Source organism: Otolemur garnettii, unplaced genomic scaffold (genome assembly GCF_000181295.1).
Source record: "Otolemur garnettii isolate 467f Iridium unplaced genomic scaffold, OtoGar3 scaffold00125, whole genome shotgun sequence".
Lineage (NCBI taxonomy): Eukaryota > Metazoa > Chordata > Mammalia > Primates > Galagidae > Otolemur > Otolemur garnettii.
In genome coordinates, this window is record NW_003852520.1 from 3,105,576 (window position 1) to 3,130,858 (window position 25,283).

The 25,283-nt window shown below is 36.9% G+C and overlaps 1 pseudogene; it reads left to right on the forward strand.

The window, feature by feature from the left end:
• Positions 1 to 7,782: 7,782 nt before the first annotated feature.
• LOC100962910 lies at positions 7,783 to 8,583 on the forward strand (annotated as a pseudogene).
• The last annotated feature ends 16,700 nt before the right edge of the window (positions 8,584 to 25,283 follow it).

The window sequence follows — 25,283 nt, forward strand, 5'->3', positions numbered from 1 at the left end:
ATGTTCAGTTAGCATGTTGAAAAGGGTAAAATACTACTTTATTCTCATTAAGTATATTTTCCCCAAACTCTAGTAAACATTATGCTCAATAATATAACTTTAGAAACTTTTCATGTACAAATTAAAAGTGAGACAAAGATGCCTGCTATCACCACTTCCATCAACATTATAATGAATATCTCAGCCAAGTTAGTAAGATGATCACTTACAAGAAGGAAAAAAATGAAACAAAAATGTTCATTACTTGCTGTCAAGAGGATTGCACACATGAAAAATCCAAGAGAATTTATAAATAAATTATGAGAATTAATAAGTTTTCAGAAAAGTCTGTGAATATAAGATCAATATTCCAAAACCAATTGCATTCCTAATTACTAGCAGCAAATAGTTATAAAATGTAATATTAAAAAGGATGTCACTTAAAATAGTATTAGGTACCTAGAAATTCAATAGATGTGCAAAACATTTAAAAAGATCATTTGAAAATTCAGTTGAAAGGCATTAAAGATGTCAACTTATACTAGTCATTCTATAAATTTAATTCACTTCGATTCCAATCAATACTTTTTTTGCAGAAATTGGCAAATTTATTTTAAAATGTATGTGGTATTCTTTAGGATTCTCTGAAGAAAGAGGAAAAATATACATGTATGTATGTATGCATACATGTATACATACATGTATGGGGGAGGGGGAGATTTATTGTAAGAATTGCCTTTTGTGATCATGGAGGTCAAGAAGTTTCCTGACTTTGATCTTTAAGCTGGAGAACTAGAAAAATCAGCAGTGTAACTCAGTTCAAAGTTCTGATAACCAGGAGAGCCAATGGTACAAATCCCAGTTTGAGTCCAAAGGCCTCACTTCAATCTATAAGGACAGGAAAAAATAGATGTTCCAGCTCAAACAAAAGCAGTGAAGGGAGAGAAGCAAATTTACTCTCCCATCACTTTTTGTTGTTTACAGGCTGTCAAGGAATTGGATAATGCCTACCATCATTGGTGAGGGTTATTTTTAATCAGTCCACCTATTCAAATGCCAATCCCTTCCAGAACCATTCTGACAAATGCATCTGGAAATAGTGTTTTACCTTTTATCTGAGCATCCCTCAGCCAAGTCAACACATAAAACCAGTCAAATCAACAGTATTGAAATACAATGGGCCAAAAATAGGTGAAATATACTTGGAAAAGAGGAACAGAGTGGAGGAATTTCCCTAATATATATCAACATACCAGAAAGGTATTGAGGTTATGCCAGTGTTGTATTGGCTTAGAGTTTGACAGACAGATTAATAGAACGAAATACAGAACTCAGAAATGTGTGTGCCCTAATAGAAAATGGTAAGTGAATTTTTTAATAAATTAGGCTTAAAATATGAATATCTATCTAAAATATGTAATAAACTCCTACATCTAACTGTACCCCAAAAGAAATTTCAGTTGATTTTAGGCTTAAGTATAAAAATAAAACTTGTAAAATATAGAAATATGTGTATACATCACTTTGAGTAAAGATTTCTTCAGGAAGACAAAAGATTCTAATCCTTAAAACCTCATAAAACACATTGATAAATTGAACCAAATTAAAACAAATAAGCCAAAAAGTTACTGTTCATAATAACAAATATTATAAACAAAATTAAAGCAAAAAACCAAGTAGGAGAAAATATTTGCAAAACATATACCTTACAACAAACTAGTATCCAATATTCAAAATTGGTAAATAATTACTACAAAACAATAAAAATCCAACATTAATACAAAAATAAATACTATAGATGAATGTATAATTCACAAAAGGGTAAATTTAAGTGGCCCAAAGCGTATGAAAAGACATTCAACTTCACTAATATTCAGAGAAATGGAAACTAAAGCCAGGAACATACCATTTTCCACTCACTGAAATTCAGAAATTTAAGTCTGATTGCACTGATTGTTGTCAAAAGTGTAGAATGTTGAAAATACAAATACAGTCCATCTGGAAAATAACTTGACATTATGTGATAAATTTGAACATTAACATACTCTAAGATCTAGCAATTCCGTTAATAATATCAACTTCAAAGAAATTTGTGCACATGAATACAAGGAGATATATATAATAATGTTTATAGAACATTATTTGTGAAGGCAAAACAGTAGAGGCAACACTAATATATACCAAAAAAATTAAAAAGAATGGATAATTAACTCGTGCTTTATTAATTCAACAGGATACCACCTCGAAGTAAAAATTAATGATATAGATCCACAAGTATTAACATGGAAATATTAAAAATATGGTGTTGAACAAAACACAACTTGCAAATTCTACCACTTACATGAAGTTTTCAAATATTCAAAACAATATTATACATTATTTTGTTATGTACATTTGTAATATACAGTGTAAAATCTGGAATAGAAATAATATAAACCAAAATCAAAACAATGACTTTTCTGGAGTGGAAGGAGGAAAATCTGACTGATAAAGATACACACAAGTCTTCATTGTCTTTATTTCACCCATTTCTAAAGCTGGATGGGGGTATACGCTTTCTTTATTAGATTTTACATTTTTTCTTTTTTATATATTTTATCATGTATAAAGTGGTTCTTAATGAATTTAAAGAAGGGAGAAAGATTTCTTTCTCTTTAATCATGATTGTGTACATTAATGCATTTATGGAGTACAGTGTGCTGAATTGATAAACAGTGTGGAATGCTTACATCAAACCGATTAATGTAACCATCACTTCTCTTGCTTATTCATTGTGGAAACACATTTATACTCTATTCTTAATAATTTTGAACTGTACCATTGTAGTATACATCTTAGGTGAGGTCACACCAAATAAACCCCCTCCTCCTAGGCTCCCCTCCCACTCCTCTTCCTTCTTTTTATCATTTGTATGAATGTGTAGGTGATTATATGTTTGTTTCATAGTAGTACTCAGCACACTGGATACCTTTTCTTCCATTCTTGAGATATTTTACTAAGAAGAATATGTTCCAGCTCCATCCAGGTAAACATAAAAGAGGTGACATTTCCATCTTTTTTATGGTTGCATGGTATACATATACCACAATTTGTTAATCCATTCATGAGTTGATGGGCACTTGGGCTGCTTTCATGTCTTGGCTGTTATGAACTGGGCTGCAATAAATATTCTGTTGCAAATAAATTTGTTGTTAAATAATTTTTGGTCATCTGCATATATACCTAGTAGAGGAATTGCAGGATCAAACAGTAGGTCTACTTTTAGTTCTCTGAGTATTCTCCAAACTTCTTTCCAAAAGGGCCATATTAGTTTGCATTTCCAACAGCAGTGTAGAAGTGTTCCCTTTTCTCTGCATCCATGCCAACATCTGTACTTTTGGAATTTTTTGATGTGGGCTAATCTGACTGGAGCTAGATGATATCTCAAAGTGGTTTTGATTTGCATTTCTCTGATGATTAAGGATGATGAGCATTTTTTCATGTGTGTGCAGGCCATGCACCTGTCTTCTTCAGAGAAGTTTCTGTTCATGTCTCTTGCCCACAAAAAAATGGGGTTCTTTGTTCTTTTCTTATTGATTATTTTGAGTTCTTTGTGGATTCTGGTTATGAGACCTTTGTGGGAAATATAACCTGCAAGAATCTTCTCCCATTTGGAAGCCTGTTTGCTTTACTTACTGTGCTCATGGCTGTGCAGAACATTTTTAGTTCGATCATATCCCAGTAATGTATTTTTGGTGTTGCTTCAATGCCTGGATGGAGGTGGGGGGTCCTCCTCATAAAATATTTTCCCAAGCTGATTTCCTCAAACATTTTACCTGCACCATCTTCTAGTATTATTTTTTATAGTTTCATGTCTTAAGTTTAAATCTTTCATCAGGTGAGAATAAATTTTTGTTAATGGTGAAAAGTGGGGGTCCAATTTTAGTCTTCTACAGGTTGCCAGCCGGTTCACTCAGTACCATTTGTTGAATAGGGAGTCTTTCCCACAATGAATGTTTTTGATTGAATTATAAAAGATCAAATGACAATAAATGTCTGTATTCATCTCTTGATTCTCTTTTGTCTTCCGTAAATCTACCTTCTGTTTTTTGTGCCAGTACCATGCTGTTTTGATCACTATAGATTTGTAGCATACCCTGAAGTCTGGTAACATGATGCCTCCAGATTTATTTTTATTTATCAGTAATATATTGGATATTTGAGATTTTTTTTTGTTCCCATATGAAATGAAGTACTATTTTTTCTAGGTCTTTAAAGCATTACAGTGGGGCTTTAATAGGGATTTCATTAAATCTATAGATTGCTTTCAGTAGTATGGACATTTTAACAATGTTGATTCTTCCCAGCCATGAACATGGTATGTTTTTCCATTTGTTAACATCTTCAGCTATTTCTTTTCTCAGAGTTTCATAATTGTCTTTATATATTATTCACATACTTTGTTAGATAAGTTACAAGGTATTTCATCTTCTTTGGCACTACTGTAAAAGGAATAGAGTTCTTGACTATATTTTTGGCTTCATTACTGTTGATATATATAAAAGCTACTGATTTGTAAGTATTGATTCTGTATCCTGAGACACTGCTGTATTCCTTGATCATGTCTAAGAGTGTTGTAGTTGAGTCCCTGAGATTTTCCAAGTATAGGATCATATCATGCATGAAGAGGGAGAGTTTTATTTTCTCTGACCCTATTTGGATACCCTTGATATTGCTTTTTCTTGCCTGATTGTGATTGCTAAGACTTCCGTTACTATGTTGAATAGCAATGGAGACAGTGGGCATCCTTGCCTAGTTCCTGATCTGAGTGGAAATGTTTTCAATTTTACTCGATTCAATATGTTATTGGCTGTGGGTTTGCAGTATGTGGCCTCTATTACTTTAAGAAATGACTCATCTGGAGGTGGAGGCAAGATGTCGGACTGCAGCCAGCTTTCTACAGATGCTCCTGTCCAGAAGGAGACTTAAAGGACAGAAATGTAGCAAGGGAGCTGATGGTTTGGAGCTGATCCAAGAGAGAAAGTTGAAGAACGCACTTTAACCTTGCTGAGGCGAGCTGCAACCCCCCAAATACAATCAAAATGTACAAAATCCACCACCAAGTGGATGGAAATCCCCTCCCCCACAAGAAGGGCTCGCCGTTTACTCCATACAAACAAGCAAGCAGAGTTCAAACATCCTCCCACTCTATCCAACAGGAGAGACCCCTTAAAAACTGGACCTCTTACCCCTGCTGGAGTGCCATGGCACCCTCCTGCCAGGCATAAAACTTTAAAACTGTATAAAACTGTATATATTTCCTCCCTGAAAATCTGAACTCTCAGGATTCCCCCCACTCTCACCCCGAGGTCTAGAGGTTTGTCATCTGTAGAGTCCAGATTCTTGGGCATTTCCTTGAGAGGAGTGGAGGGGGAAAGAGCTGGTGCTGGTCTGTGCTGACTCTGTGGCATGGGATCAAGGAGAGGATGGTTAGCGCAGAGGAAGCCATACAGGAACTGTGGTATCCTGAGCTGCAGAAAATGCTCATATCCCTTAGGCCATTACAGATAGGCATGTCCTGTCTTCTGGAGGTTCTGGACAGCAGCCACTGGTGGGAAGTTCTGTGAGTGAAGAGATCATAATAGCACCTAGCCTTCAGGGGAATATAGTTGAGACAAAGGCAGTGGCCGGGCAGAGGCTGGAATTGACACCTGAGTGTAAACTCTAATTGCTTGCTGCCCAGGGCTGAGTTTTGTATCAGGTGTAGCAGCGACTGACCTGCAGAGGAATTTAGCCTTGCTCTGTCCTGTTCTGTCAGCAACTTTAACCAGATGTGGGGCTGGAACTGAGTGAATTGCCCCTGCCTATAGTAAACACCAAAGGTACCCCTGCCAGACTCAGATCTCCTGGTGACTTAGGCAGTCGTAAACCCAGGCAGCAGTTGCTCACTGGAGTGAACTGGGTCACAGCCCTATGGTATTACCAGTGACTGGGTACAAGGTGGGGAAGGAGGTATCAACTTTCCCAGAATAATTCATTTGCTGGGTGGGTCCTTCTGCCCTCACAGAGCACTGGAGTGAGTCATATCTGAGTTTCCAGCAGACCTCTCCTATATAGTTGCCAGAGACTTTTTGATCTATCCCATCTGAGACCGGTGCAGACTGGGACAACTTATTTGGACCCCTTGAACCAGAAAAATCACCTAAGGAATATCCAAGGTGGCACCCTGGGTGTATGGCTGAGGGAAGGTTTGATTTTCTACGCTCAATTGCTGTTTGTGGGAGGTGGGGGCAACTTAATTGCTGGTATTTCTCCACAGCTGAGACTTCAGCCAAGAGTAACTGATTCAATAGGGTAGGACAGAGACCAGCCAAAAATAAGACAGCAACTTAGCCCCACCACACCAAGCAGGTCCCCAGTCTCTCAGGCTGTAACACCATGGGTCCTTGACAAAGGTCAAGGGGAAAAGCCAAATGGGGTAAAATAATCATGGGGCAGAATAAGTGGAAAAGCTGTGGTAATATGAATAACCAGAGTAGATCAACCCCCCCAAGGAATAATGTGGCTGGTAATATGAATAACCAGAGTAGATCAACACCCCCAAGAAAGGATGTGGCAGATCTAACTAAAGATGCCCTTTATAAACAGATGGCTGAGATGTCAGAAATCAAATTCAGAATTTGGATTGCAAATAAGATTAATAGAATAGAGGCAAAGATAGAATTAGAAATTCAAGGAGCATTCCAAAAGTTCACTCAAGAATTCAATGAATTCAAAGACAAAACCACCAAAGATTTTGAAACATTAAGGCAAGAGATCACAGACCTCAAAGATCTGACAAATATGGTGGAATCACTTGGTAACAGAATGCAACAGGCAGAAGAAAGAATCTTAGACGTAGAATACAAAACTTCTGAATGTGCCCAAGCATCCAAGGAGGAACAGAAATGGAAAGCAAAAAAGGATCATTCTCTGAGAGACCTCTGGGATAATTAAAGAAAACTAATATTCACTTTATATGAATTCCTGAAGGCGATGAAGTTGCTTCACAAAACACAGACGCTCTTCTTTATGAAATTAAGAAAGAAAACTTTCCAGATATGTCAAGAGATCCTGAAATTCAGATAGCAGACAGCTACAGAACCCAAGCATAACTCAACCTGAATAAGACATCCCCCAGACACATCATAATTAACTTCACTAAAGTTAATATGAAAGAGAAAATCCTGAAAGCAGCTAGATGTAAGAAAACCATAACCTACAAGGGGAAGAATACTAGAATGACTGCAGATCACTCTGCTGAAACCTTTCAGACCAGAAGAGGGTGGTCATTGACATTAATTAATTATTTTTTAATAAAAATCATAGCATTGTACAGTAATACTATCATCGGTTACAGTGTATTGTTTCTGTATACAATTTGAAATACTTTCATCCAACTGGTTAACATAGCTTTGATGTCTTTTTCTTCATTATTGTGTTAAGACATTTATATTCTACAGTTAGAGAGATTCACATGTACCCTTATAGGATGAACCATAGGTGTGATCCCACCAGTCACCCTCCCTCCATCCACCCTTCTCCCTCCTCTTTCTTCCTTCTCATCTCTCCCCATATTCCTGGACTAAAATTGGCTTATAGCTTTCCTATAAAAGCTATAAATTAGTTCCATAGTAGGACTGAGTACATTGAATACTTTTTCTTCCGTTCTTGGGATACTTTCCTAAGAAGAATATTTTCCAGCTCCATCCATGTAAACATGAAGTAGATGTCTTTAAGTGGGCAGTGCGCTTGCCCCAGCTTCCTCTTTTTCCGGCTGGAACCATGGAGGGTGTCAAAGAGGAGAAAAAGAAGGTTCTTGCTGTGCCAGAAACCCTTAAGAAAAAGTGAAAGAATTTCACAGAGCTGAAGATCAGGCATCTGAGAAAAAAGTGTGCCCAAAAGATGCTTCGAAAGGCAAGAAGGAAGCTTATCTATGACAAAGCTAAGCATTATCATAAAGAATACAGGCAGATGTACAGAACTGAGATTCAGATGGCTAGGATGGCAAGAAAAGCTGGCAACTTCTACGTATCTGCAGAACCCAAATTGGCATTTGTCATCAGGATCAGAGGTATCAATGTTGTGCGTCCAAAGGTCCTAAAGGTGTTGCAGCTTCTTCGCCTTCGCCAGATCTTCAATGGAACTTTTGTTAAGCTCAACAAGGCTTCCATTAACATGCTAAGGATTGTAGAACTATATATTGCCTGGGGGTACCCAAATCTGAAGTCAGTAAATCTATAAGCCTGGTTATGGCAAAATCAATAAGAAACGAATTGCATTGACTGATAACAGTTTGATTGCACGATCTCTTGGTAAATATGGCATCATCTGCATGGAGGATATGATTCATGAGATCTATATTACTGGAAAGCGCTTCAAAGAAGCAAATAACTTCTTGTGGCCATTCAAGTTATCATCTCCATTGGAGGGAATGAAGAAAAAGACAACCCACTTTGTAGAAGGTGGAGATGCTGGAAACAGGGAAGACCAAATCAATAGGCTTATTAGAAGAATGAACTAAGGTATCTTCTCTGATTGTTTTTGTAATCTGGTCAGTTAATAAACAGTGACTGCTTTCAAATTAAACACGAAGTAGGTAAAATCTCCATCTTTCTTAATGGCTGCATAGTATTCCATGGTATACATATACCACAATTTATTGATTCATTCATAGATTGATGGGCTCTTGGGCTTCTTCCATGACCTAGCAATTATGAATTGGGCTTCACTGAACATTCTGATACAAATATCTTTATTGTAGTGTGATTTTTGGACTTCTGGATACATATCTAAAAGAGGAATTATAAGATCAAATAGCAGGTCTATTTTTAGTTCTCTAAGTGTTCTCCAGACGTCTTTCCAAAAGGAACATATTAGTTTGCAATCCCACCATCAGTGTAAAAGTGTTTTCTTTTCTCCACAACCATGCCAACATCTGTGATTTTGGTTTTGGGATATGGGCTAATCTTACTGGTGTTAAATGATATCTCAAAGTAGTTTTGATTTGCATTTCTCTGATGATTAAGGATGGTGAGCATTTTTTCATATTTTTGTAGACCATGTGCCTGTCTTCTTCAGAGAAGTTTCTCTTCAAGTCCCTTGTTCACCCTGAGAAGGGATCATTTGTTCTCTTCTTGCTAATATGTTTGAGTTCTCTGTGGATTCTGGTTATTAAACCTTTGTTGGAGACATAACCTGCAAATAACTTGTCCAATTCTGAGTGCTGTCTACTTGCTTTACTTACTGTGCTTATGGCTGTGCAGAAGCCTTTAAATCTGATGAGGTCCTAGTAGTGTATTTTTGATGTTGCTTCAATTGCCCGGGGGGTCTTCTTCATAAAATTTTCGCCCAGGCCAATTTCTTCAAGCGTTTTCCCTACACTTTCTTCTGCTATTTTTAAAGTTTCATGTCTTAAGTTTAAATCTTTAATCCAGTGAGAGTCAATCTTAGTTGGTGGTGAACGGTGTGCATCCAGTTTCAGTCTTCTACAGGTCTCCAGCCAGTTTGCCCAGCATCATTTGTTAAATAGGGAATCTTTTCCCCACTCAATGTTTTTAATTAGCTTGTCAAAAATCATATAACGGTATGTAGCTGGGTTCATCTCTTGGTTCTATATTTTGTTCCATACATCTACCTCTCTGTTTTTCTGCAATACCATGCTGCTTTGATCACTATGGATTTATAGTATAGTCTGAGGTCTGGTAGCGTGATTCTTCCTGCTTTGCTTTTATTTTTGAAAAAGGCTTGGCTATTCAAGTTTTTTTCTGATTCCGTATGAAACAAAGTATTATTTCTTGAAGATATTTAAAGTATGACAATGGAACTTTAATAGGGATTGCATTAAAATTATATATTGCGTTGGGTAGTATTGATATTTTAACAATGTTGATTCTTCCCAGCCATGAGCATGGTATGTTTTTCCATTTGTTAACTTTTTCAGCTATTTATTTTCTTAGAGTTTCATAGTTCTCTTTATAAAGGTCTTTCACGTCCTTTGTTAGGTAAACTCCCAAATATTTCATCTTTGACACTACTGTAAATGGAATAGAGTTTGTAACTAATTTTTTCAGCTTGACTGTTATTGGTATATATAAATGCTACCGAATTATCAGTGTTGATTTTGTAACCTGAGACACAGCTATTTTCCTTGATTACTTCTAAGAGTTTTATAGGAGAAACCATGGTATATTCCAGGTATACAATCATGTCATCTGTGAAGAGTGAAAGTTTAATCTCTTCTGATTCTATATGGATACACTTGATTGTGTTTCTTCCCTGATTGCAATGGATAAAACTTCCATTACAATGTTGAAGAGCAATGGAGACAATGGGCAACCTTGCTTGTTTCATGATCTGAGTGGACATGGTTTCAATTTAACTCCATTCAGTATGATATTGGCTGTGGGTTTGCTGTAGATGGCCGCTATCATTTTGAGAAATGTCCCTTCTTTGCCAATTTTCTTAAGTGTTCTGATCATGAACAGATGCTGGATATTATCGAAAGCTTTTTCTGCATCAATTGAGAGAATCATATGTTCTTTGTTTTTTAATTTGTTCATGTGATGAATTACATTATAGATTTGCATATGTTGAACCATCCTTGAGATCCTGGGATAAAATCCACTTGGTAATGGTGTATAATTTGTTTGATATGTTGCTGGATTCTGTTTGTTAGGATCTTTTTGAATATTTTCACATGAATATGCATTAATGATATTGGTGTGTAATTTTCTTTCTCTGTTGGGTCTTTTCCTGGTTTGGGGATCAAGGTGATGTTTGCTTCATAGAATGTGTTGGGTAGTATTCTGTCTTTTTCTATATTTTGGAAAAAGTTAAGTAGTATAGGTACTACTTCCTCTTTAAAGTTTGGTAGAATTCTGATGTGAAGCCATCTGGTCCTGGGCTTTTCTTTTTAGGGAGATTTTGTATAGTTGATGCTATTTCAGAACTTGATATAGGCCTGTTCAACATTTCAAATTCCTTCTGGCTAAGTCTTGGAAGGTGATATGTTTCCAAGTATTGGTCAATTTCCTTTGGATTATCATATTTCTGGGAATAAAGTTTTTTGTAATATTCATTAAGGATTTTTTGAATTTCTAAGGGGTCTGTTGTTATTTCTTCTTTACCATTTCTGACTGGTGAAATTAGGGATTTTACTCTTTTTTTCTTGGTTAGGTTTGCCAAAATTTTCTTTATTTTATTCATCTTCTCAAACAACCAACTTTTTGATTGATTGATGTGCTATATAATCCTTTTGTTTTCAATTTCATTTAATTCTGCTCTAATTTTGGTTATTTCTTTTCTTCTGCTGGTTTCGGATTGGAGTGTTCTTCCTTTTCCAGCTGCTGAGGTGTCCCAATAATTTGCTAACATTCTCTTTTTCCATTTTCTCTAGGAAGGCTTGCAGTGCTATACATTTCCCTCTTAGTAGATTAGTGCCTTTGCAGTATCCCAGAGATTCTGGTAACTCATATCTTCATTATTGTTTTGTTCCAAATATTTGGCAATTTCCTTCTTAATCTTGTCTCTTACCTACCTATCATTCATCATAAGGTTATTTAGCATCCATGTTTTTGTATGAGTCTACAGATTCCTGTTGTTACTGAGTTTAAATTTTATTCCATGATGGTCTGAGAAGATGAAAGGGATAATTTCCATTCTTTTAAATTTGCTGAGGTTAGACTTGTGACATAAAATGTGGTCAATTTTAGAGTATGTTCCGTGGGCTGATGAGAAAAATGTGTATTCAGTTTTGTAAGGATGAAATGTTCTGTAGATGTCCCTTAAATCCAAATGCTGAATGGTTAACTTTAAATCTAAAATTTCTTGCTAAGCGTCTTGTTGGAGGATCTTTCCCATACTGCCAAAGGAGTAGGAAAATCTACAGCTATGATGAAGCTGGAAGAAATCAAGTTGCTCATGTCTATTAGAGTATCTCTTATAAATTGAGGTGCCATTCCGTTTGGGTGCATAAATATTGATGATTGAAATCTCATCATATTGAGTATTACCCTTAACAAATATCAAGTATCCATCTTTATCCTTGCTTACTTTAGTTGTTTTAAAGCCTATTGTATCTGCAAATAAAATTGCAACACCTGCTTTTTACTGCTTTCCATTTGCTGGAATATAGATGACATCCCTTCACCTTGAGTCTACATTTATCTTTTAAGGTAAGATGGGATTCTTATATGCAGTGGATATCTGGCCTGAGTTTTTGTATCCAGTCAGATAGCCTGTGCCTCTTTAGAGGGCAACTAAGGCCATTCACTTTGATTGAGAATATTGATAAACCTGGTATAATTTTGGATATCGAGTTTTTCGAAAGTCCACTGGATAAAGATCCTTTCACCACTGGGGAGGTTGGAATTGGATTAAATTTTCTGTGTGAGTCTACTTATGTGGTGGAGGATTGTGCTGGTCATTATGGAGGACAGGTCTGAGAATATCCTGGAGGGCTGGTTTAGTTATAGCAAATTTCTTCAAGGTGTCAATGTCATTAAAGTATTTAATTTCTCCATCATAAATGAAACTCGGTTTAACTGGATACAAGATCCTGGGTTGAAAGTTATTTTGTTTAGGAGGTTAAAGTTGATGACCACCCTCTTCTAGCCTGAAAGATTTCAGCAGAGAGATCTGCAGTCATTCTAATATTCTTCCCCTTATAGGTTATAGTTTTCTTACATCTAGCTGCTTTCAGAATTTTCTCTTTCATATTAACTTTAGTGAAGTTAATTATGATGTGCCTCGGAGAATTCTTGTTTGGGTTGAGTTGTGCTGGGGTCGTGAAACAGTCTGCTGTCTGAATTTCCAAATCTCTTGGCATGTCTGGAACATTCTCTTTCATTATCTCATAAAGTAGAGCCTCTGTACTTTGTGAAGCCATTTCGTTGCCTTCAGGGATTCCTATGAGATGAATGTTAGTTTTCTTTGAGTTATCCCAAAGATCTCTGAGAGAGTGATCTATTTTTGCTCTCCATTTCTCTTCATCCTTTAGTGCTTGGGTATGCTTAGAAGATTTGTCTTCCATGTCAGAAATCTTTTCTTCTGCCTGCTCCATTCTGTTACCGAGGGATTCTACCACATGTTCAGATCTTTGAGGGCTACAAACTCTTGCCTCAGTGTGTCAAAATCTTGTTCATTTTATATTTGAAATCGCTGAATTTTTGAGACATCTTTTGAATAAGTCATTGAGACATCTTTTGAATGATTTCTGAAAATTCTAATTTCCTCCTTATATGCTATCCAAATTCTGAACTCGATTTCTGACATCTCAGCCATCTGTTTACGGATGGGGTATTCAACTGCATCTACCCATTTTTTTCTTGGGAGAGTTGTTCTACTTTGGTTCTTCATGTTTTCTGAGTTTTTCCGCTGTTTCCACCGCATGCTAAATTTGCACAGTTTGGAGTCCGTCTCAGAACCATTCCTCCAGTGGCTGCCACTGGATAAAATGCCGGTTTTCTCTGGCTGTCCAGAGAGGTCGAGCATGTCTGTCCGGAAATGCCTCAGGGATGTGAGCTTTAGTGTTCCCACTGATGTGTCTGTTGCTCTTCACCTTGGCCTACTGTTGCTGTAGGATGGATCCCTCTCAACTAACCACCCTCTTATACTTCTTGAGCAGCCTGGGCCCTGTGAGCACGGGGGGAACAGTGGGGAATCTGCCTGTCACCAGGGGAACGCAGGACTAAAGCAAGCAAGCAGAGGTGTCTGGCCACCCAGCACCCGGAAAGGGTGGCAGAAGCAGTGAGGAATCCACCTACTTTTGGAGTAAAACAGGGCTGAAGAAAACAGGCAACAGGTCCTTGGTCACTCAGAACCTGATGAGAGTGGCGGGAGCCGGGGGGAAGCCACCTGCCACTGTGCGGGGGGAGGGTTGTGCGGGGTGCAGGGAAGATGTGCGTATATCTATCTCTTCTTTCATCTCAGCTCTCCTCCTTCACCTCCGTTCGTTTCTTTCTGGCCATTATCTCTTCCCCTGGACGGAGTTTTTGTTGAAAACTAGCACTCTCCTGCCTTCTTCCCCTGTTCCCCCTTATTGTTGAATGAGACAATTCAGGTTAGGGAAAATAGCCAACCCAAAGATTTAGCAAACTATAAAACACATTGACAACAAACGAACAAATAAACAGACGAAAATATTACCAGACACACAAGTACACAGATGCACAATCAGAAAGAAGTAAACAGACAGACAAAAAAGTAACAAACAAAAACAAAAAAAATGGTAATCATAAAATGATAAAAAAGGAAGAGAAAAAGAAAAATAAATAAACTCTATTAGACTGCTGTATGCACTCTCAGCAACTGGTCCATAGGAATCAGTGCTATTCAGAGACCATTTTTGGAGTTTCACAATACTTCTGCTTCCTAACTGGCCAAGTGCATTGAGCAGCAGCAGTTGCACAGGTGAAATCAGTCTCAGGGCACTGGGCCAGGGTGCCTAGGATCGTGCCAAGTGGTAGCAGCCACTTGGGTAGCTGATAGGGTCAAATAAGTCCTCTGGGCACCCCGTGAGGGTGCCCAGGAGCGTGCAAAGCAGCAGCAGTTGCATGTGGAATCAGTCCTCCAGGTGACCCGCTAGGGTCCCTGGGAGTGCATGGAGTTGCAGTAGCAGTGCGGGTCAAATCAGTCCTTTGGGTGCCATGTGAAAGTGTTTAGGAGCCACACAGGTGGAATCAGTCCTCCAGCCACCGTGCGAGGGTGCCTGGGAGAGTGAGTAGTGGCAGCAACTGTGTGGGAAGCCCAGCATATCAATTCAGTCCTCCAGGTGCCGTGCGAGGGTGCCCAGGAGTGCATGGAGTGGCAGCAATTGCGTGGTTTGAATCAGTCATCTGGGCGCCATGTGACAGTGCCCGTGAGCCATGCAGGTTGATTCAGTCCTCCAGGCACCATGCAAGGGTGCCCGGGAGTGCTTAGAGTGGCAACAGTCACGTGGGCCAATCAGGCCTCTGAGTGACGGGTGAGAGTGCCTGGGAACACACCAAGCAGTAGCAGCTGCTTGGGGAGCCGCATGGATAGCATCAATCCTCTTGGCAACCCGCGAGGGTGCCTGGGAGCACGTGGAGCCATGTGGGTAGCTGCTCGGGTCAATTCAGTCATCTGGGTGCTGTGCGAGGGTGCTTGGGGTTGCGCAGAGTGGCAGCAGAAGCACGGTCGAATCAGTCCTCTGGGTGCCCCCTTCCCTCACTTTTCTGTCTGGACACCTAGACCCCTGACTCTCCAAATGGGGTCCAAATGGCTCCACTTTCTGGTCGCCAAATTCCACACTGGAGTCCATGCTTCACCACACTTTCTGCAAAGCACCCAAACTCCCCACTGATTGGGGACAATCCTCTGTGGGGGAGGCGTAGTTTGCTGCTGTCTTAGGCTGCTGGTCACTGGTGTGGCTAGTGCCACTTCAACTGCAGTGCCAAGTTTTCTCTGGCAGATACCTTGGCTTTGGGTCACAATTCCTGTCCAGCAATCCACCTTTTTGCTGCACAGCCTATGTTGCCTGTCTGTGCCAACACTTCATGCAGGGAAGGATCCAGCATGCCTACTCTCACCTGAAACCACAGGAGAATTGATCCAGGGATGCATTCCCTTGACCATCTTGCTCCGCCTCCAACATTTAATCTCCTAAAACAAAATAACTTTCAACTCAGGATCCTCTATCCAGCTAAAATGAGTTTCATTTATGATGGAGAAATTAAATACTTTAATGACATTCATATGTTGAAGAAACTTGCCGTAACTAAACTAGCTCTCCAGGATATTCTCAGACCTATCATCGATAATGACCAGTGCAATCCTCCACAACAAAAATAAACTCACTCAGAAATTTTTGATAAAATTCCAAATTCCACAGTGGAGAAAGAATTAAAAATGTCCAATGGAATTTCGAACAACTTGATACCTAAAATTTTACCAGGCTTATCAATAATTTTAATAAATGTCAATGTTTTAAATTGTCCTCTAAAGAGTGTGGATATATTGGCTGATTGGATAAAGAAACACAGACCAGAAATCTATTGTATACAAGAATTTCATCTTACCTTAAAAGATAAATATAGACATAGGGTGAAGGGATGGTCATCTATATTCCAAACAAATGGAAAGCAGAAAGAAGCAGGTGTTCCAATTTTATTAGCCGATACAATAGGCTTTAAAACAACAAAAGTAATCAAAGATGAAGATGGCCACTTTATATTTGTTAAGGACAATACTCAATATGATGTGATCTCAATTATCAATATCTATGCACCCTACTAGAATGCACCTCAATTTATAAAAGAGACTCTAACTGGCATGAGCAACTTGATCTCTCCCAGCTCCATCATAGTCAGAGATTTCAACACTCCTTTGGCAGTGTTGGACAGATCCTCCAAAAAGAAGCTGAGCAAAGAAATCTTAGATTTAAATTTAACTATTCAACTTTTGGAATAAACAGACATCTACAGAACATTTCATCTTAACAAAACTAAATACATATTTTTCTCATCAGTACACGGAACATACTCCAAAATCAATCACATCCTAGGTCACAAGTCTAACCTAAGCAAATTTAAAAGAATAGAAATTATTCCATGCATCTTCTCAGACCATCATGGAATAAAATTTGAACTCAGTAACAACATGAATCTGCAAGCTCATACAAAAACATGGAAGGTAAATAACCTTATGCTGAATAATAGATGGATCAGAGACGCGATCAAGAAGGAGATTACCAAACTTTTAGAACAAAATGATAATGAAGACACAAGTTATCAGAAACTCTGGGATACCGCAAAGGTAGTCCTAAGAGGGAAATTTATAGTACTGCAAGCCTTCCTTAAGAAAACGGAAAGAGAGTAAGTTATCAACTTAATGGGACATCTCAAGCACCTGGAAAAGGAAGAACATTCCAATCCCAAATCCAGCAGAAGAAAAGAAAGTAACAAAATTAGAACAGAATTAAATGAAATAGAAAACAAAAGGATTATAGAACAGATCAATAAATCAAAAAGTTGGTTTTTTGAAAAAATCATCAAAATTGATAAACTTTTGGCCAAGCTAACCAAGAAAAGAAGAGCAAAATATCTAATCTCATCAATCAGATAAGGTAAAGAATAAATAACAGATGCTTTAGAAATTCAAAAAATCCTTAATGAATATTACAAGAAACTTCATTCCCAGAAATATGACAATCTGGAGGAAATTGACCAATACTTGGAAGCACGTCACCTTCCAAGACATAGCCAGAATGAAGTGATAATTTTGAACATGCCTATATCAAGTTCTGAAATAACATCAACTATACAAAATCTCTCAAAAAAGAAAAGCCCAGGACAAGAAGACTTCATGTCAGAATTCTACCAAACCTTTAAAGAGGAAATAATATCTATATTATTCAACCTTTTCCAAAATATTGAAAAAGATGGAATACTACCCAACACATTCTATGAAGCAAACATCACCTTGATACCCAAACCAGGAAAGGACCCAACAAGAAAAGAAAATTATAGACCAATATCACTAATGAGTATTGATGGGAAAATTTTCAAGATCCTAACAAACAGAATCCAGCAACACATTAAACAAATCATACATCATGACCTAGTGGGTTTTATCCCAGGATCTCAAGGATGGTTCAACATACGTAAATCTATAAATATAATTCATCACATAAACAAATTAAAAATCAAAGACTATATGATTCTATCAATTGATGCAAAAAAGCATTTGATAATATATAGCATCTCTTCATGATCAGAACAATTAAGAAAATTGGTATAGAAGGGACATTTCTTAAACTGATAGAGGCCATCTACAGCAAACCCATAGCCAATATTTTATTGAATGGAGTTAAGTTGAAATCATTTCCACACAGATCGGGAACCAGGCAAGGTTGCCCATTGTCTCCATTGCTCTTTAACATTGTAATGGAAGTTTTAGCCATCGCAATTAGGGAAGAAAAAGCGATCAAGGGTATCCATATAATGTCAGAAGAGATTAAACTTTCACTCTTTGCAGATGATATGATTGTATACCAGGAAAACAGCAGGGATTCTACTAAAAAACTCTTAGAAGTAATCAAGGAATACAGCAGCATCTCAGGTTACAAAATCAACACTCATAAATCTGTAGCCTTTTGAGATAGCAACAGCAGTGTGGCTGAAAAAAAAAGTCAAAGATTCTATTCCATTCACAGTACTGCCAAAGAAGATGAAATATCTGGGAGTTTACCTAACAAAGAATGTCAAAGATCTCTATAAAGAAAACTATGAAACTCTAAGAAAAGAAATAGCTGAAAATGTTAAAAAATGGAAAAACATACTATTATCATGGCTAGGAAGAAATAACATTGTTAAAATGTCCATACTACCCAAAGCAATATATAGTTTTAATGCAATCCCTATTAAAGCTCCACTGTCATACTTTACAGATCTAGAAAAAATAATACTTCATTTCATATGGAATTAGAAAAAACCTCGAATAGCAAAGACATTACTCAGGAACAAAAATAAAGTAGGAGGAATTACGTTACCAGACCTAGACTATACTATATTGATCAAAACAGCATGGTACTGGCACAAAAACAGAGAGGTAGATGTATGGATCAGAATAGAGAACCAAGAGATGAATCCAGTTACCTACTGTTATCTGATCTTTGACAAGCCAATTAAAAATATTGAGTGGAGAAAAGTTTCCCTATTCAACAAATGGTGGTGGGCAAACTGGCTGGTGACCTGTAGAAGACTTAAACTAGACCCACACCTTTCACCACTAAGATAGACTGTCACTGGACTAATGATTTAAACTTAAGACATAAAACTATAAAAATACTAGAAGAAAGTATAGGGAAAGCACTTGAAGAAATCAGCCTGAGTGAAAATTTTATGAGGAGGACACCCCGGGCAATTGAAGCAACATCAAAAATAGACTTCTGGGATCTCATCAAACTAAAAAGCTTCTGCACAGCCAAGAACACAGTAAATAAAGCGGATAGACCACCCTAAGAATGGAAGAAAATATTTGTTGGTTATATCTCTGACAAAGGTTTGATATCCAGAATCCACAGAGAACTCAAACATATTAGCAAGAAAAGAACAAGTGATCCCATCTCAGGGTGGGCAAGGGACTTGAAAAGAATTTTCTCTAAAGAAGATAGGCGCATGGCCTACAGATATATGAAAAAATGCTCACCATCCTTAATCATCAGAGGAATGCAAATCAAAACTACTTTGAGATATCACCTAACTTCTGTAAGATTAGCCCATATCACAAAATTCAAAAACCAGAGACGTTAGAGAAAAGGGAACACTTCTACACTGCTGGTGGGAGTGCAAACTAATATGTTCCTTTTGGAAAGACATCTGGAGAACACGTAGATAACTACAAATAGACCTGCCATTTGATCCTGCAATTCCTTTATTAGGTATATATCCAGAAGAACATAAATCACATTACAGCAAAGATATTTGTATAAGAATGTTTATTGCAGGCCAGTTCATAATTGCTAGGTCATGGAAGAAGTCTAAGTGTCCGTCAACCCACAAATGGATCAATAAATTGTGGTATATGTACACTATGGAGTATTGTGCAGCCCTAAAGAAAGATGGAGACTTTACCTCCTTCATGTTTACGTGGATGGAACTGGAAAATGTTCTTCTTAGCAAGAATGGAAGAAAAAGTATCCAATGTACACAGCCCTATTTTGAAACTAATTTATAGCTTTCATGGGAATCTTACAGCCTAATTATAGCCTTAGAATAAAGGGAGAGAGGTGGGAGAGGGGAGAAGAGGAGGGTGAATGGGTGGAGGGAGGGTGATTGGTGGGGTCACCTCTATGGTTTATCTTACAAGGGTACAAATTAATCTTTCTAGAAGCAGAGTATAAATGTCTTAACTCAATAACTAATGAAAATGACATGAAGACTACGTTAACCAGTTTGACGAGAGTATTTCAAAATGTATATGAAAACACCACACTGTACCTCTTGATTGCATTAATGTACACAGCTATGATTTAATTAAAAAAAAAAAGAAATGACTCATCTAAGCCTACTTTCTTAAGTGTTTTGATCAGGAAATGAAGCTGGATATTATGAAAAGCCCTTTTCTGCATCAATTGAGAGAATCATATGGTCTTTGTTTATTTTATTTGTGTGATTTATTATATTTATAGATTTATGTATGTTTAACAAGCCTGTAACCATGGAATAAAACCAACTTGATCATGGTGTATAATATTATGATATGTTGTTGAATTCAGTTCCCTAGGATGTTATTGAACATTATTGTATCGATATTCATTAATGATATTGGTCTGTAGTTTCCTTTCTTTGTTGGGTCTTTTCCTGAACTACTGGCATATCTACATGAACTCCATAAATATTAGTTGAGGCTGAGAAGCTTGCCTTTCTACCTCTTTCCCTACTTAAGTTGATAGAAGTAAAAATCTTGTTTCCATCATGTGTTTTTTTCAGAATATATTCTCTTTGGTTTCATTGCATCAGATGTTATGGTGTTTTTTTATGTTGAGTTTAATTGTTTGTAGCAAAAAGCAGATACTTTTTCAAAGTCTGTGTTTTAAAAATTTATAAAATTTATTTTTAAATAATTAACAGATGTTTAAAAAAGATAAAAATCCAAGATTCTCTGATCAAATATTTTAAATATTCTTTAGGAAAATCTGACCCCAATATTTGCTCGTAGCTGAGTCATAGAGATTTGTAAAATATTAATATGCTAGAAAGTTATCTTTCTATTTAAAAGACTAGAGTGTTTCTAAATATGCTATAAGCTTGTCTGTTCATTTTACACTGTAATGTTTAGAAAACAAAAACTTAATCCTTTAACAGTGGAAGGGAGACTTAAGCTTCTGTTCAGCTCTGCATGTTGGCTAAGAAAAGGATAATAATTGTCCTTTCCCAAATCTAACTCCCGAGGACACAAGAAAAGTATACATACCAGTAACGATGCTAAAGATTCATAGGACCAGGATGACCTGTCCTATTCATTCAAAGTTAACTGACCAAGAGCAAAGAAATGTTACAACCTCCTCAGACCCTCATTGAAGCTCATATGTCTGCAGTCATTTGTTACCTCTTGCAACCTCCCCACTGAACATAAAAAGAAGCCTAAATTTCATACTTACTTAATCCTAAATTTCATACTAACTTAACTATACTTTTTTAAAATTGAATCATAGCTGTGTACATTAATACAATAATGGGGTACAGAAGGCTGTTTATATATACAATTTGAAATACTTTCATCCAATTGGTTAACATACCCTTCATGTCTTTTTCTTAGTTATTGTGTTCAGACATTTATATTCTACATTTGGAGAGAGTCACACGTACCTTTATAGGATGAACCATAGGCATGATCTCATCAATCACCCTTCCTCCACCCATCCTATGCACTCCACTCCCCTCCCCTCCCTCTCCCCTTTCCCAATATTCTTGGACTATAATTGGGTTATAGTTTTCCTATGAAAGCTACAAATTAGTTTCACAATAGGGTTGAGTTGGATATTTTTTCTTCCATTCTTGAGATACTTTGCTAAGAAGAATATTTTTCAGTTACATCCATGTAAACATGAAGGAGATAAAGTCTCCATCTTTCTTTAGGGCTGCATAGTATTCCATGGTGTACATATACCAAAATTTATTGATCCATTCATGGGTCGATGGGCACTTGGGCTTCTTCCATGACCTAGCAATTATGAATTAGGCTGCAATGAACATTGTATTACAAGTATCTTTATTGTAGTGTGATTTCTGGTCTTCTGGATATATACCTAGTAGAGGAATGATAGGATCAAATGGCAGGTTTATTTTTAGTTCTCTAAGTGTTTTCCAGATGACTTTCCAAAAGGAACATCTTACTTTGCAATCCCACCAGCAGTGTAGAAGTGTTCCTTTTTCTCCAGAACCACGCCAGAATCTGTGATTTTTGGATTTTGTGATGTGGGCTAATCTGACTAGTGTTAGATGATATCTCAAACTAGTTTTGATTTGCATTTCTCTGATGATTAAGGATGGTGAGCAATTTTTCATATATCTGTAGGCCATGCACCTATCTTCTTTAGAGAAAATTCTTTTCAAGTCCCTTGCCCACCCTGAGATGGGATCACTTGTTCTTTTCTTGCTCATATGTTTGAGTTCTCTATGGATTCTGGTTATTAAACCTTTGTCAGAGACACAACCAACAAATATTTTCTTCCATTCTTAGGGCAGTCTACCCACTTTATTTACTGTATTCTTGGCTGTGCAGAAGCTTTTTAGTTTGATGAGGTCCCAGTAGTGTATTTTTTTGATGTTGCTTCAATTGCCAGGTGGGGGGTCCTCCTCATAAACTTTTCACCCAGGCTGATTTATTTAAGTGCTTTCTGTACACTTTCTTCTAGCATTTTTATAGTTGTATGTCTTAAGTTTAAATCTTTAATCCAGTGAGAGTCTATCTTAGTTAGTGGTGAAAGGTGTGGATCCTATTTCAGTCTTCTGCAAGTCACCAGCCAATTTGCCCAGAACCATTTGAGAAATAGGGAATCTTTTCCCCACTCAATGTTTTTAATTGGCTTATCAAAGACCATATAACAGTAAGAGGCTGGGTTCATCTCTTGGCTCTCTATTCTGATCCATACATCTACCTCTCTGTTTTTCTGCCAATACCATGCTGTTTTGAACACTGTGGATTCATAGTATAGTCTGAGGTCTGGTAGCATGATTCCTCCTGCTTTGTTTTTATTTCTGAATAATGTCTTGGCTATTTGAAGCTTTTTCTGATTCCGTATGAAATGAAGTATTATTTTTTCAGGATCTTTAAAGTATGACAATGAAGCTTTAATAGGGATTGCATTAAAATTAGTATATTGCTTAGGGTAGTATGAACATTTTAACAATGTTAATTCTTCCTAGCCATGAGCATGGTATGTTTTTCCATTTGTTAACATTTTCAGCTATTTCTTTTCTTAGAGTTTCATAGTTCTTTTTATAGAGATCTTTGACATCCTTTGTTAGGTAAACTCCCAAATATTTCATCTTCTTTGGCAGTACTGTGAATGGAATAGAGTTCTTGACTATTTTTTCAGCTTGACTATTGTTGGTATATATAAAGGCTACTGATATGTGAATATTGATTTTGTAACCTGAGACACTGTTGTATTCCATGATTACTTCTAAGAGTTTTGTAGTAGAATCCCTGGTGTTTTCCATGTATATAATCATATCATCTGCAAAGAGTTAAAGTTTAATCTCTTCTGATATCATATGTATGCCCTTGCTTGCCTTTGCTTCCCTAATAGTGATGGCTAAAACTTCCATTACAATGTTAAAGAGCAATGGAGACAATGGGCAAACTTGCCTGGTTCCTAATCTGCATAAAAATTTCAATTTAACTCCATTAAATACAATATTGGCTGTGGGTTTGCTGTAGATGGCCTCTATCTGTTTAAAAAATGTCCCTTCTATGCCAATTTTCTTAAGTGTTCTGATCATAAAGGGATGCTGGATATTATCAATTGCTTTTTCTGCATCAATTGATAGAATCATATGGTCTTTGTTTTTTAATTTGTTTATGTGATGAATTATATTTATAGATTTACATATGTTGAACCAGCCTTGAGATCCTAGGATAAAACCCACCTGGTCATGGTACATAATTGTTTGATGTGTTGCTGGATTCTGTTTGTTAGGATCTTGTTGAATATTTTTGCATCAATATTCATTAGTGATATTGGTGTGTAATTTTCTTTTCTTGTTGGGTCTTTTCCTGGTTTGTGGATCAAGGTGATGTTTGTGTCATTGAATGTCTTGGGACATATTCCTACTTTTTCTATATTTTGGGAAAGCTTAAGTAGTATAGGTACTAGTTCTTCTTTAAAGGTTTTGTGGAATTTTTATGTGAAACCATATGGTCCTGGGCTTTTCTTTTTAGGAAGATTTTATATAGTTCATGCTATTTCAGAACTTGATATAGGCCTGTTTAACATTTCCACTTGATTCCACGTGTGGCCCACCTAGGATATTTATCCGGCCTGCTAGGTGTTTTTACCATCATATAAGGCTAAGTCTTGGAAGGTGGCATGCTTCCAAGTATTGGTCGATTTCCTTCGGATTATCATATTTCTGAGAATAGAGTTTCTTGTAATATTCATTAAGGATTTTTTTAATTTCTTAGGGGTCTGTTGTTATTTTGTTTTTACCATTTGTAATTTATGATATTAGAGATTTTACTCTTTTTTTTTGTAGTTAGGTTGGCCAAAAGTTTATCTATTTCATTGACCTTTTCAAAAATGAACCTTTTGATTTATTGATCTCTTGTATAATTCTTTTCTTTTCAATTTCATTTAATTCTGCTCTAATATTGGTTATTTCTTTTCTTCTGCTGGGTTTCAAATTGGAGGGTTCTTCTTTTTCCTGTTGCTTGAGGTGTCCCATTAAGTGGTTAACTTTCTCTCTTTCTATTTTTTTGAAGAAGGCTTACAGTGCTATAAATTTCCCTCTTAGGATTTCCTTTTCAGTATCCCAGAGGCTCTGATAACTCATATCTTCATTATTGTTTTGTTCCAGAAATTTGGTAATTTCCGTCTTAATCTCATTTCTGACCCATCTATCATTCAGCATAACATTATTTAGTGACCATGTTTTTGTCTGAGACAGCAGATTACTGTTGTTACAGAGTTCAATTTTTATTCCATGATGGTCTGAGAAGATGCAAGGAATAATTTCTATTCTTTTAAGGTTAATGGGGTTAGACTTGTTACCTAAGATGTGGTCAATTTTGGTTTATGTTCCGTGGGCTGATGAGAAAAATGTATATTTAGTTTTGTTAGGATGAAATGTTATGTAGATGTCAGTTAAATCCAAATGCTGAATGGTTACATTTATTTTATTTTATTTTATTTTATTCTATTTTTTGATGGCATGTAGCAAAATTTATTGCTCTTGACCACTCTGTTATAATTGTCTGGTCACATACACACTATTAATTAACAAGTAAAGTATACATACTACTGTTGCAGGAAGATGAGGCCCAATGGAGAGAAAGAGTACCCAAACACCATAGTTATAAGAGGAAGGGCTTTATTCATCGGCTGGGAGCTTACAGCATAGAAGATTTTCAAATGGCTGCACTCCGAATGGATACATTTAAATGTAAAATTTTTTTGCTAAGCTTCTTGTTGGAAGATTTTTCCAACACTGCCAAAGGAGTATTAAAATCTCCAAGTATGGCTTGGCACCTGTGGCTCAAGTGACTAGGGCGCCAGCCACATACACCTAAGGTGGCAGGTTCGAATTGAGTCCAGGCCT